General features: G+C 37.0%; 1 protein-coding gene across 5 annotated transcripts in view; it reads right to left on the bottom strand.

Moving 5' to 3' along the window:
* Window positions 1–13,129, bottom strand: part of ATG10 (autophagy related 10) — a 409,500-nt gene that overhangs the window by 128,503 nt on the left and 267,868 nt on the right. The gene's annotated exons all lie outside the window — the stretch shown is intronic.

Below are 13,129 nucleotides of genomic sequence, written 5' to 3'. Positions count from 1 at the left end.
TGTCCTGCGAAGAAAATTACTGATGTAGGAATTCCATGAGAAGAACATATGGTATTGGGTAATACAGTGATACCACCTGTGATTTATTATCCTATAGAAAACACTGCTTAGAGCCACCAGGGCAATCTACATCCATTGTATCCATCTTGTAAATCATTACTAACCATTGTTCCTGCAATCCCTCAGCCTATGTCATTTTCTCTATAAAGTACGTATTCCAGATCATTAAACTTTGTCACCACCCATCAAGAGGATGTCTGCATGTCTGGTCTGTCAGTCTGGTGATTTGACCTGTGAAGATTGGATTTAGCTATTTCCTGATTGTAACTATGAAGATACTTAGTTTAACACAATCAGGAATGTATGGGGAACTTTAAATTACTCCACCCTACTTAGACATACTTTAGGGGAAGATAAAGTTGTAATCTCCTGATTGAACAATGAAAGTACTTAACTCTTACCTTATAGTGAAGCTAGAATTTTAAGTTAAGCCCATTTTAAGATCTTAATACAGAAAGATGTTAAGTAACTATAAAGGTTAAATTAATCACAAAAAGATCAAGTAACTAATAAAAGGTGAACTTAACAGAGAAGTGTTAAGTAACTCTGAAGATATAATCTAATCAAAAGAAGATGAAAACTAAAATTATGAGCAGTCCTGGAGAAAAGTCTTTGATGTGATTGGTAAACATGAAAATCTGGAGGAGGAGACACAAGGATGAAAGATCTATATATTTGGATCACTTCCTCTCTCTGGCACCCTTTGCAGTGGAGAATTGGCTGATAGCAGCATGCTGGCCTTTCGGCATCTTAGCTTGGCTACAAACTATTGTCCAGTTTGGTGATGAGTTTCTGGCTGAGTTTCCCTCCTTTACTTTTCCAACTTTATGCCCTTAGAAGACTCTAATCTTCTTCAGAGACCTAGAGGAGGGGTTTTTTTAACTGCCCCTGGCACAGGTCAGGCAGGAGAATCCTATATCCTCTTCCCTCCTCCTTAAATACCCTCCCTCTATATTAATTAAATTACCATAAATTTCCAGACTGACTTGGGTATTTTATTTGGGATTTTCCCCGGCGACCAATTAACTCTAGATTTTAAGTCACAACCCTAAAATTATCTTTATAGACCCTCCTTTAATCTCCCCAAATCATTTCTCTCATCCTGGTTTGAGGACCCATGAGCTATTTGAAGAGCTGGCGTCAACAGCAAATTATATGACCTCGGGTACAATATTTTATTTCATTGGGCACAAGTTTCCTCAAAATTTTCTATAAAATCAAGGCCTAAACGATGGATAGGATCATAAGATTAGAGCTGGAAAGGGTAGTATATGTCATGTATTTTTATCCTCTCATTTTTTTTTTAAATTTTAAACATTATTTTATTTGGTCATTTCCAAACATTATTCACTAGAAACAAAGATCATTTTCTTTTCCTCCCCGCCCCCCCTCCCACCACCTTTCCCTCTCCCATTTCCGATGCATGATTCCACTGGTTATCACATGTATTCTTGGCTCGAACCCATTTCCCTGTTGTTGGTATTTGCATTAGAGTGTTCATTTAGAGTCTCTCCAGTCATATCCCCTCAACCTCTGTAGTCAAGCAGTTGCTTTTCATCGGTGTTTTTATTCCCACAGTTTATCCTCTGCTTGTGGATAGTATTTTTTAGATCCCTGCAGATTGTTCAGGGACATTGCATTGCCACTAATGGAGAAGTCCATCACCTTCGATTGTACCACAGTGTATCAGTCTCTGTGTACAATGCTTTCCTGGTTCTGCTCCTTTCGCTCTGCATCACTTCCTGGAGGTTATTCCAGTCTCCATGGAATTCCTCTACTTTATTATTCCTTTTAGCACAATAGTATTCCATCACCAACATATACCACAATTTGTTCAACCATTCCCCAATTGATGGGCATCCCCTCGTTTTCCAATTTTTGGCCACCACAAAGAGTGCAGCTATGAATATTCTTGTACAAGTCTTTTTCCTTATTATCTCTTTGGGGTACAAACCCAGCAGTGCTATAGCTGGATCAAAGGCAAGACAGTCTTTTAAAGCCCTTTGGGCATAGTTCCAAATTGCCCTCCAGAATGGCTGGATCAATTCACAACTCCACCAGCAATGAATTAGTGCCCCCACTTTGCCACATCCCCTCCAGCATTCATTACTTTCCATAGCTGTCATGTTACCCAATCTGCTAGGTGTGAGGTGATACCTCAGAGTTGTTTTGATTTGCATCTCTCTGATTATCAGAGATTTAGAGAAATTTTTCATGTGCTTATTAATACTATTGATTTCTTTGGCTGAAAACTGCCTGTTCATGTCCCTTGCCCATTTATCAATTGGAGAATGGCTTGATTTTTTGTACAATTGATTTAGTTCTTTGTAAATTTGAGTAATTAAACCTTTGTCAGAGGTTTTTATGAAGATTCTTTCCCAATTTGTTGCTACATTGGTTTTGTTTGTACAAAAACTTTTTAATTTCATGTATTCCAGATTATTTATTTTGCATTTTCTAACTCTTTCTAATTCTTGCTTGGTTTTGAAGTCTTTCCCTTCCCAAAGGTCTGACATGTATGCTATTCTGTGTTCGCCTAATTTTCTTATAGTTTCCTTCTTTATGTTCAAGTCATTCACCCATTTTGAATTTATCTTGGTGTAGGGTGTGAGGTGTTGATCTAAACCTAATCTTTCCCACACTGTACTCCAATTTTCCCAGCAGTTTTTATGAAATAGTGGATTTTTGTCCCAAAAGCTGGGGTCTTTGGGTTTGTCATATACTGTCTTGCTGAGGTTGATTGCCCCCAGTCTATTCCACTGATCCTCCTTTCTGTCTCTTAGCCAGTACCAAATTGTTTTGATGGCCATTGTTTTATAATATAGTCTGAGATCTGGGACTGCAAGACTCCCTTCCTTTGTATTTTTTTTTTCATTATTTCCCTGGATATCCTTGATCTTTTGTTCTTCCAAATGAACTTTGTTATGTTTTTTTTCTAAATCAGTAAAAAAATTTTTTGGAAGTTCCATGGGTATGGCACTAAATAGATAGATGAGTTTGGGTAGGATGGTCATTTTTATTATATTGGCTTGTCCTACCCATGAGCAGTTAATGTTCTTCCAATTGTTCAAGTCTAGTTTTAGTTGTGTGGAAAGTGTTTTGTAGTTGTGTTCATATAGTTCCTGTGTTTGTCTCGGGAGGTAGATTCCTAAGTATTTTATTTTGTCTAAGGTAATTTTGAATGGGATTTCTCTTTCTAGTTCTTGCTGCTGAGCTGTGTTGGAATTATATAGAAATGCTGATGACTTATGTGGGTTTATTTTGTATCCTGCAACTTTGCTAAAGTTGTTGATTATTTCGATTAGCTTTTTGGTTGAATCTCTAGGATTCTTTAAGCAGACCATCATGTCATCTGCAGAGCAATAATTTGGTCTCCTCCTTGCCTATTTTAATGCCTTCAATTTATTTTTCTTCTCTAATTGTTACTGCTAGTGTTTCTAACACAATGCCAAATAATAGAGGTGATAATGGGCATCCTTGTTTCACTCCTGATCTTAATGGGAATGGATTTAGTTTATCCCCATTGCAGATGATATTAGTTGATGGTTTTAGATATATACTGTTTATTATTTTTAGGAAAGACCCTTCTATTCCTATGCTTTCTAGTGTTTTTAGTAGGAATGGGTGTTGTATTTTATCAAAGGCTTTTTCTGCATCGATTGAGATAATCAGGTGGTTCTTGTTGGTTTGCTTGTTGATGTGGTCAATTATGTGGATGGTTTTCCTAATATTGAATTAGCCCTGCATCCCTGGTATAAATCCTACTTGATCATGGTGCATGACTCTTCTGATCACTTGCTAGAGTCTCTTTGCTCGTATCCTATTTAAGATTTTTGCATCTATATTCATTAGGGAGATTGGTCTATAATTTTCTTTCTCTGTTTTTGGCCTGCCTGGCTTTGGAATTAGTACCACGTTTGTGTCAATAAAAGGAGTTTGGTAGAACTCCCTCTTTGCTTATTATGTCAAATAGTTTGTATAGTATAGGAGTTAGCTGTTCTTTGAATGTTTGATAGAATTCACTGGTGAATCCATCAGACCCTGGGGATTTTTTCTTAGGAAGTTCTTTGATGGCCTGTTGGATTTCTTTTTCTGATATGGGATTATTTAAGAAATCTATTTCTTCTTCTGTTAGTCTAGGCAATTTATATTTTTGTAAATATTCATCCATATCACCTAGGTTGGTATATTTATTGCCATATAGTTGGGCAAAGTAGTTTTTAATGATTGCCTTACTTTCCTCTTCATTGGAGGTGAGATCCCCCTTTTCATCCTTGATGCTGTTAATTTGCCTTTCTTCTTTCCTTTTTTAAATTAGATTGACCAATACTTTGTCTATTTTGTCTGTTTTTTCAAAGTACCAGCTTCTAGTCTTGTTTATTAGCTCAATAGTTCTGTCACTTTTGATTTTATTAGTTTCTCCCTTAATTTTTAGGATCTCTAGTTTCGTTTTCTTCTGGGGGGTTTTAATTTGTTTGTTCTCAAGTTTTTTGATTTGCATTTCCAATTCCTTGATCTCTGTCCTCCCTAATTTGTTAATATATGCACTCAGGGATATGAATTTTCCTCTAAGTACTGCCTTGGCTGCATCCCATAAGGTTTGAAAGGATGTCTCGCCATTGTCATTTTCTTCAACAAAATTATTAATTGTTTCTATGCTTTCTTCTCTAACTAACTGATTTTGGAGTATCATATTATTTAATTTCCAATTAATTTTTGATTTGGCCCTCCATGTACCCTTACTGATCAATATTTTTTATTGCCTTGTGATCTGAAAAGGCTGCATTTATTATTTCTGCTTTTCTGCATTTGAGTGCCATGTTTCTGTGACCTAGTGTATGATCTATTTTTGTGAATGTGCCATGTGGTGTTGAAAAGGTGTATTCCTTTTTGTCCCTATTTATTTTTTATCCATATGTCTATTAACTCTAATTTTTCTAAGATTTCATTCACCTCTTTTACCTCTTTCTTGTTTATTTTTTGGTTTGATTTATCTAAATTTGATAGTGGTTGGTTCAAGTCTCCCACTAATATGGTTTTACTGTCTATTTCCTCCTTCAATTCTCTTAGTTTCTCTATTAAAAATTTGGATGCTATACCATTTGGTGCATACATGTTGATTAGTGATATTTCCTCATTGTCTATACTCCCTTTTAACAGAATATATTTACCTTCCCTATCCCTTTTGATCAGGTCTATTTTTGCTTTGACTTTGTCAGATATCATGATTGCAACTCCTGCCTTCTTTCTATCAATTGAGGCCCAAAAAGTCTTACTCCAACCTTTAATTCTAACCTTGTGAGTGTCAACCCGCCTCATATGTGTTTCTTGAAGACAACAAATGGTAGAGTTTTGGGATCTAATCCAATCTGCTATTTGTCTACGTTTTATGGGTGAGTTCATCCCATTCATGTTCAAAGTTATGATTGTCATTTGTGGATTCTCTGGCATTTTGATATCTTCCCCTAGTTCCGACCTTTCTTCTTTAGCTATCTCCTTTTGAACCAGTGATTTACTTTAGGTCAGTCCCCCTAGTCCCCTCCCTTGAGATGCTTCCCTTTCTAGCCCCTCAATTTTTATGCTCCCTTCCCCTCCCTCCTCTCCTTCCCTCCCTTTTTATACTCCCACCCCTCTCCCCCTCTTTAATTTTCCTTTCTTTCTTGCCCTAAAGGATAAGATAGAATTCAGGATCCCACTGGATCTAGATGTTCTTCCCTCTCAGATTTGATTTCACTGAGAGTAAGGTTTAAGTAATTCCACTTCACGCTCTCTTCCTCTCTTTCTCATATGAGAGTTCTTCCTCTCCCCTTCCCATGTGTATCTTTATATGGGAAAGATTATTCTATTAAGTCCCCCCCTATTTCTTGAAGTAAATCAGTGTTATAGATGGTTCCCCCCCCTTTTCCTTTCTTTGCCCCCACTTTCCCCAAATCTTCTTAATGCCCCAATCTTTCCCTATGCATGTTTCTTCTAACTACTCTTATAATGCTACAATTTTTGAGAGTTACACAAAACATTTTCCCCACATATTAATATATACAATTTGATGTAAATGTAGTCCTTATAGAAGAGAGTTTGACTTAAAGAAAAAGATAAGATTTATCTCCTTTTCCCTTTCTTTCATATTTACCTTTTCATGTTTCTCTTGCTTTCTGTGCTTGGATATCAAATTTTCCACTAAGTTCTGGTCTTTTCTTAGCAAATGCTTGGAAATCTTCTATTTTGTTGAATGTCCATACTTTCTCCTGGAAGTATATAGTCAGTTTTGCTGGGTAGTTGATTCTTGGTTGGAGACCCAGCTCTCTTGCCTTTCTAAATATTGTGTTCCATGCTTTGCAGTCTCTTAGTGTGTTAGCCGCTAGGTCGTGTGTGATCCTTATGGGAGCCCCCTTATATCTGAAGCTCCTCTTCTTGGCTTCTTGTAGGATTTTCTCCTTTTCTTGGAAGCTCTTGAATTTGGCAATTATATTCCTAGGGGTTGAGTAAACCTCAAAATTTCTTAGACTTATAAATGTTGGAAATTTCACCATTGGGAAATTTCATACTTGAAAAATTTCCTATTGATAGTGGGTCTTGGCTATTGGAATGTGAACCCTATTGGCATGAGAGTTTCCTCCTCCTCCCTTCTTAAGATTACTTTAGGACAGAAACCTTTTGCTGAACAATAGAAAGGACTTTGACCTATGCTTAAGCATAGAACAGGAATTTCTTTGAGTCATGATTGATTTTAGAATTGATACAATGGAGATACTTGGAATCAATCTCCACCCTACTCAGTCCTAACAGGATTGAGGAAGGGCTGCAGCATAGATCAAAATTTAATTATTCCAATCTCTACCCTACTCAGGTTAACAGGATTTAGGAAGGGCTGTAGCAAAGGAGCAAAGATTTAATTATTTGAAAATATGACCTTCAACAGACATGTGCAAAGCCAGAGACCTCTGTGCGGTCCTGGGTTAAGCTAGAGCCTCCATTGGCACAGGTAAATTGATGGATAGTGATTGGTAGATATGAGAACTGAGGGGAGAGAACTTGGATGGTTTCCTTAAAGAGAGAGGGGTCTGAAGACTCAGGGGTGGGGGTTGAGGAGTTGGTCTGAGTGGTTGGAGTGTGCTCTGAGAAGCTTGCTCTGAAGGAAGCTGAAGGTGGGGGCCTCTGAGACTGTTTCTCCATTTTGGTCACATGAGTAATAGGGACTGATCTCTTTTCTTTGCCCCAGCTATCTAAGGGCTTGGGCCTTTTGGCCCAGCCTAAACAGAAGGGGTATTTAAGCCCTATTCCCTTCTCTCCCTTTTCTCTCTCTCTATCTCTAATTCCTTTCCTCCTATTTGTAATTAAACTCCATAAAAGGTTGACTGCTGACTTGAGTTTTCATTTAGGAATTACATAGCTGAATTCCTTGGCGACCTTAAATTAATATATATCAGGCTTTTAAAGTGATTTCCTTGTCACAGTTGTCTTTTGGGGATTTAGTATAGAGGGTGTTCTATGAACCCTTTCTATTTCTATTTTGCCCCCTTGCTCCAGAACGTGTGGGCAATTTTCTTTTATAATTTCCTGTAGAATAATATCAAGTTTATTGTTTATCTCTGTTTTTTCTGGGAGACCGATAATTCAGAGGTTATCTCTTCTCCCTCTGTTTTCCAAACCTGTGACCTTCTCAGTGAGATATTTTATGTTTTCTTCTAATTCATTAATTTTTGGGGTTTGTTTTATTGATTCTTGCTGTTTTATGATCTCACTTTCTTCAAGTTGCTTAATTCTGGTTGTTAGGGACTGGTTTTGCTTTTCAGCTTTGTCTGCCCTTCTATTGAATGCTTCGAGCTCTTTTTCCAATTGAGCAGTCTTATCTGTCAGACTGCTGATCTCTTTCTCCCATTTTTCTTTCCAGGTTTCCATCTTTTGGATAAGTTCCAGTTTGAGATCTTCCAGAGCTTGTTGATAGTTTCCATTTTGGGAGGCATGTTCTGATTTTTTTTGGATTTCCTCCTCATTCTCTTCTTTTCCTTGGGTACTTCCACCATAAAAGTTTTCAATAGTCACCTTTTCCCCTTTCTTCCTGGAGGCTTGATTTTGGGCCATGTGAGCCATCCCTTTGGTGGTTTTATTCCCCTTTCCTTTTTGGTCTGGGGTCTGGGTGATATGGACGGGTTTTCTATGAATTTAGGTTGCCTCAGACTAGTTTTTCCCAGCCTCCGAGGTTTCTTAGAGAGATGGGCCCCTCATCACATCCAAACTGCCCAGGTGTTCAGCTCCGCCCAGATAATCAGCGTGTGGTCTGCCCCTGGTGTTTAGCTCCGCCCAGATGCTCAGCGCAACCGCCCCGAGTAAGGCTCCGCAGCCCGTGATCAACGCCGGGTTCTCCCGTGAAACTGCTCTGAGACGTTGTTTCCTGGCAGTCCCCAGATCCCAAGGACCCTGGAGTGCCCCCCCCCCCCCAGACAGAGACGTTCCCCACTCACTCGGTGTCCCAGTAAGCACTCCGGTAGCTCGCTCTGGTTTGGTGGGGGAGGTGGGGGTGGGTGGGAAGGGCCGCTCAGTTCACGTTTCTGTGCAAGCTTTTCTTCCTTCTTATTATAGTGTGGAAATGTTCAAACCCCACATACCTTCGCCTCTGTGGGGTACTGGGGAGTCCTGTTTCGCCAAAGGTGATTTTTATGCTCCTTTGATGTAGTCTATTTCGTTCGGTGCCGGGGAGAGGAAGCGTGTTGCATCTAGATTGCAGCCATGATTACCCGGAAGCTATCCTCTCATTTTACAAGAAAACAAATTCAGAAATTGACTTGTCCTACACATTGTAAGTGACAAATTTGAATGGGAATCTAGATCCTCTGGCTCCAAAGTTAGTACTCTTTCCACTGAACCCCAAAGATGTCTAAGATTCCCTATAGCTAAGACAATGAAAGGGATGTCTCTAAAAAAAACAATCCTCATTCTTTACTCTTTCCTCACACCTAAGTCCATTTTATGACCTCTTTTGTTTCCCCTCCCAAAAAATTCTTCTATATCCCTTCATTCATATCTAATGACTATTTTTCTCTTTCAATCTTAAAAATGCTACATTAGACTTTCCTAAAAAGATAATAAATTTTGAGCCTAAATGGATGAAAGTAATTAAATCCCAATGGCTTGAAAGTTTGGCCGAAGTAATTTTCTAAAGTAAGATATAGAACTACCCTAATTTAAACTAGAGAGATTTTAAATGTGTTGTTGAACAAACTGCAAAATCCTTCATCATATGAATAAAGTACTATACTCAATCCAAAAACAAGAGAATTTTATTCCCAAAGAATAAAAATTGCTAGCGCCTAAAGCATATATCAAAAGGTTTAAATATTTGTGAATCATAAAACCGTCTGTTAGAATAGATTTTTTCTTAACAAACTCACAAGCAAACAGATGAGTTTCTTTCATTTTCTATACAATTGTTCTTTAAATATATCAATTTATAGTTTCTCTTTTACCATGGGATGCCATTAAATAATATTTAATGGTGGAAGATTGAATGTCATGGCACTTCTATTAAATTTGCATAAATGAGAAACAATTGAGTTTTAATGAAAAATTCTGAACTCAATGTAAGTCATTTAATTTTTCAACATGCTTCATATTTTTTAGAGAGATGGGCAAATATATGAAGTTTCCTAAGTTCTAAGTACATAGAATATATGGATTTGCTTCTTGGAATTTTACTTTTACCTTCCCAATCTTGAACAAAAGTGCAAAATCAGCTTTATCTTTCAGGAATCTTCATGATATCCTAATCTTTCTTTGCCACCTTTTCTAAAGATCAGTGATTATATAAATCAAGTTAATAAATATTTCAGTGCCCATGAACTAGTCCTACCTAAAGTTCATCAGGCTACTTGGTCAACCACAAAGCCCCAGTGTAACTCTTTTTTTTTGTTAACAATTATTTTTCTTTTCTTTTTCAATTATATGTAGAAAAAAGTTTGGCAATTGTTTTCTGATATTTTGCTATTCAGATTCTCTCTCTCCTCTTTTCCCCAACCCACACCTAAGGCAAGAAATAATTTGATATAGATTATACCAGCGCTTTCATGCAGTACATATTTCCATATTCCCCATGCCATGACAGAAGACACATCACGCATACAATAAAAAACTCATGACCCTCTATAACTCTTTATTATTCCAGACAACTTGCAAAGTCCTTGAAAAGAATCCTGGTGCTCCCTTCCCTTCTTCCACCCCATTTTAGAAATGACATGCCAAAAAAGCTGTCATAGACTTTTACCTTCTTCTTTAGACATATAAATCCTATCACATATACAACTGAACAGAGGCACATAAGCTTCCCCAACCAGAGGTACACACAAACTAGTATGCAGTCAGCTCTGCTACTATGCTTGCTTTGAAAACATGAACTTGTTCCAATGAGACATACATATTAGAGAATAATTTGAGCATAAGGCTAATTTCATGTTTGCTTATGCACATTTAGTCCAAACAGAGAGACTGTAGAGAGCTGTACCAATTCTCCATAACACAAGATACCACTCTTTAAACATCCATTTCTGTAAGCAAACTTCAGGTATTTTTCAAGAAAAAGTATAATATATATTATTGTACTTCTGGTGAAGTCTGAGTTGTGGGCTGATGAAGGCTGGTTGACTCCTACCCCTCACATTCTGCCATGGCTGTAAGTCCCAGAATTGTAGCCCTGTTCAAGCCACCCTCTCACCCTTAAGTCTGCTGACTTTGGCAGCTGGCCTATAGGAATCTGGGCACAGACCAGGAAACAGACTAAGGCCATGCATGCTTCCACTATTATGGTATTTATGTTTTTCTTAACATTTAACATATATAAAACTCTGCTATCATTTTAATATGTTCCTAATTTTTTAATGTGTCACTGATGAAGTTTTTTAGTATTATGCTCCTAACCCCACTTTTCCCATAAGCTTTATGATTTTTATTATGTGTTTTTAAATAGCACTGGAATTTTTAGAAATACATGTTTTGTTATAGCAAAACTAATTGTATACATACTCAGGTGCATAATCTATCCTTTTACCCACACAATTTGCTTCACTGAATTGAGCTAACCTTAAGCGTAATCCTGATTTTTTTGTCTATTTAATTTAAATTTAAAATTTATCTATATAATGTCTACCTCCTCATTTTTGTGATCCTTTCTTCCCTTTCAATATTATCTCACTCATGTTACTCTTCTTCATTAAGTGATGTCTTATATCCCTCCATTTCATTAGAGAAAAGGGATGCAACAAGGTGTAATAAGGAACACTAATAAAATGTTAGAGGATCTAAAGAATTACCCTTCCTGGGTATAATTGTATTTTAACTAAAGGAAAGGATAAAGAAGATATCTTCACACAAAAAGAATATAAGCTCACTCGTTGTCTTTGTACATCTAAGTCAAACACAGTATCTGGCACACAGTAAGGAAGTATTTTATAAATAGTCACTGAATGGAATTGAATCAATGGTGTAATCTCAGACATCAGTCGGAGATATTTGAGGGCAGCATGTGAGAAGGAACATTAGTGGTGTCTCTTCAGATATGTCTCCTATGTGAACATGAACCTTGTTTATGCTTTAAATTTGTGCCTGCCCTAGCTTCTGGAAGAAAGAGGTAGATACGTCAAATTGCTCAGAAAAGAGGAATCCAGGAAGAAAAGAATCACTACTTTTCAAGCAAATCTTCAATTTCATTCTGCTGCCTTCTGATCTCCCATTTCAAATAACATATGGTGCAAAACTGAAGTATACATTTCTAGTTGCAAGGCCTCCATGTTTCTTTGTTACTAACCATGGGTATGCAAACACTTGGCTATTTGTAATGCTGATGATAAATCAACATTCAAGAGGAGATTTTGATGGCATAAATAGAAAATCTGTGACACTGAATTAATGCATTTTTTCTAATACCTATAATGGCAAAGAATTATTTGCACAGTAAGAAAAATGCTAATTTTATTAAAGTGTTATTAAATGAGGCTTTTAGAATAACTTGCAGCACCCTGAAAAATCACACAGAATGACTTCCAGCCTCTTCAGAATCATTTGCCTGTATAGCTACCACAGTATAAGAAAAAACTAAATTCAGAACTGACTTGTTTCCTAAATGAATTGGGAAGTTGTCATTAAGAAGCATCTGTTACTTTATTGCATTCACGTAAAACCATTCTTGTGCTACTATAACGGACTATTGAGCAGATGTTTTAGAGCACTATACCCACAGCAATACATGAATAATAAAAAAGATAAGGAGCTACAACCTAATTAATGATATCAGTTCCTTTATAAATGAATTTTCACTTTTTTAATGGATTAAAAGTTGCACCAGACATTTCAGTTACTAATCCAGTCAATTCACTTCTTAGGGAGAGATTTTCTCTTTAAAAATGATGAACAAATCACTCATATCAATATGGGTCAAGTGATCAGACCCCAGTTTTACAGAAAGATAAAAAAAGATAGCTGCCTGTATATGGGAGATAGAATGATTCAGAGAAGCCCCAAATGGGTCTTCTACCATCCATCTGTCTAATCTTGCCTTCCATTTTAAGATTTGAGGCCTTCACTGCCTTTCTCCTTGATTGTGGTAATGTGCCTCTCCATACTCCTTGCTCTAACCAAAATGGACACACTGTAGATGACTGGAAAAAGGCTAAAACCAAACTGGATATAGATTTTAATTTTAGGCAAAGGAGTTTTAGTTTCAACATAAGAAGTGTTTGTTTTTTGTTTTTGAGAAAAATCATTCATGACTGGTATCAGGACGGACTGAAGTTGTAAGAAGTTGCAAATGATGAGACAGTTTGGGTAGAGAGCTCAATAATCCACTGTAGAGGTAAGAAGGATCTGAATTAGGTTGACAGTGTTAGAATGGAAAGGAGATCTATTCAAGGGATTTTCCCAAACTATAATTAATAGTTTAGTATCTATATGGAAGATATTCTGGATCAGGATTAAGGCTGGTTTATTGGTTTTGGCTTGGAATTGTAAAGAAATAAGAATAATATACCATATAATATTTTAAAAGGAAGCATATTTTAAAATAACATGGGAAGGATATGCAGCA

This window comes from Monodelphis domestica, chromosome 3 (genome assembly GCF_027887165.1).
Source record: "Monodelphis domestica isolate mMonDom1 chromosome 3, mMonDom1.pri, whole genome shotgun sequence".
Lineage (NCBI taxonomy): Eukaryota > Metazoa > Chordata > Mammalia > Didelphimorphia > Didelphidae > Monodelphis > Monodelphis domestica.
This window is presented reverse-complemented; position numbering and strand designations above follow the sequence as displayed.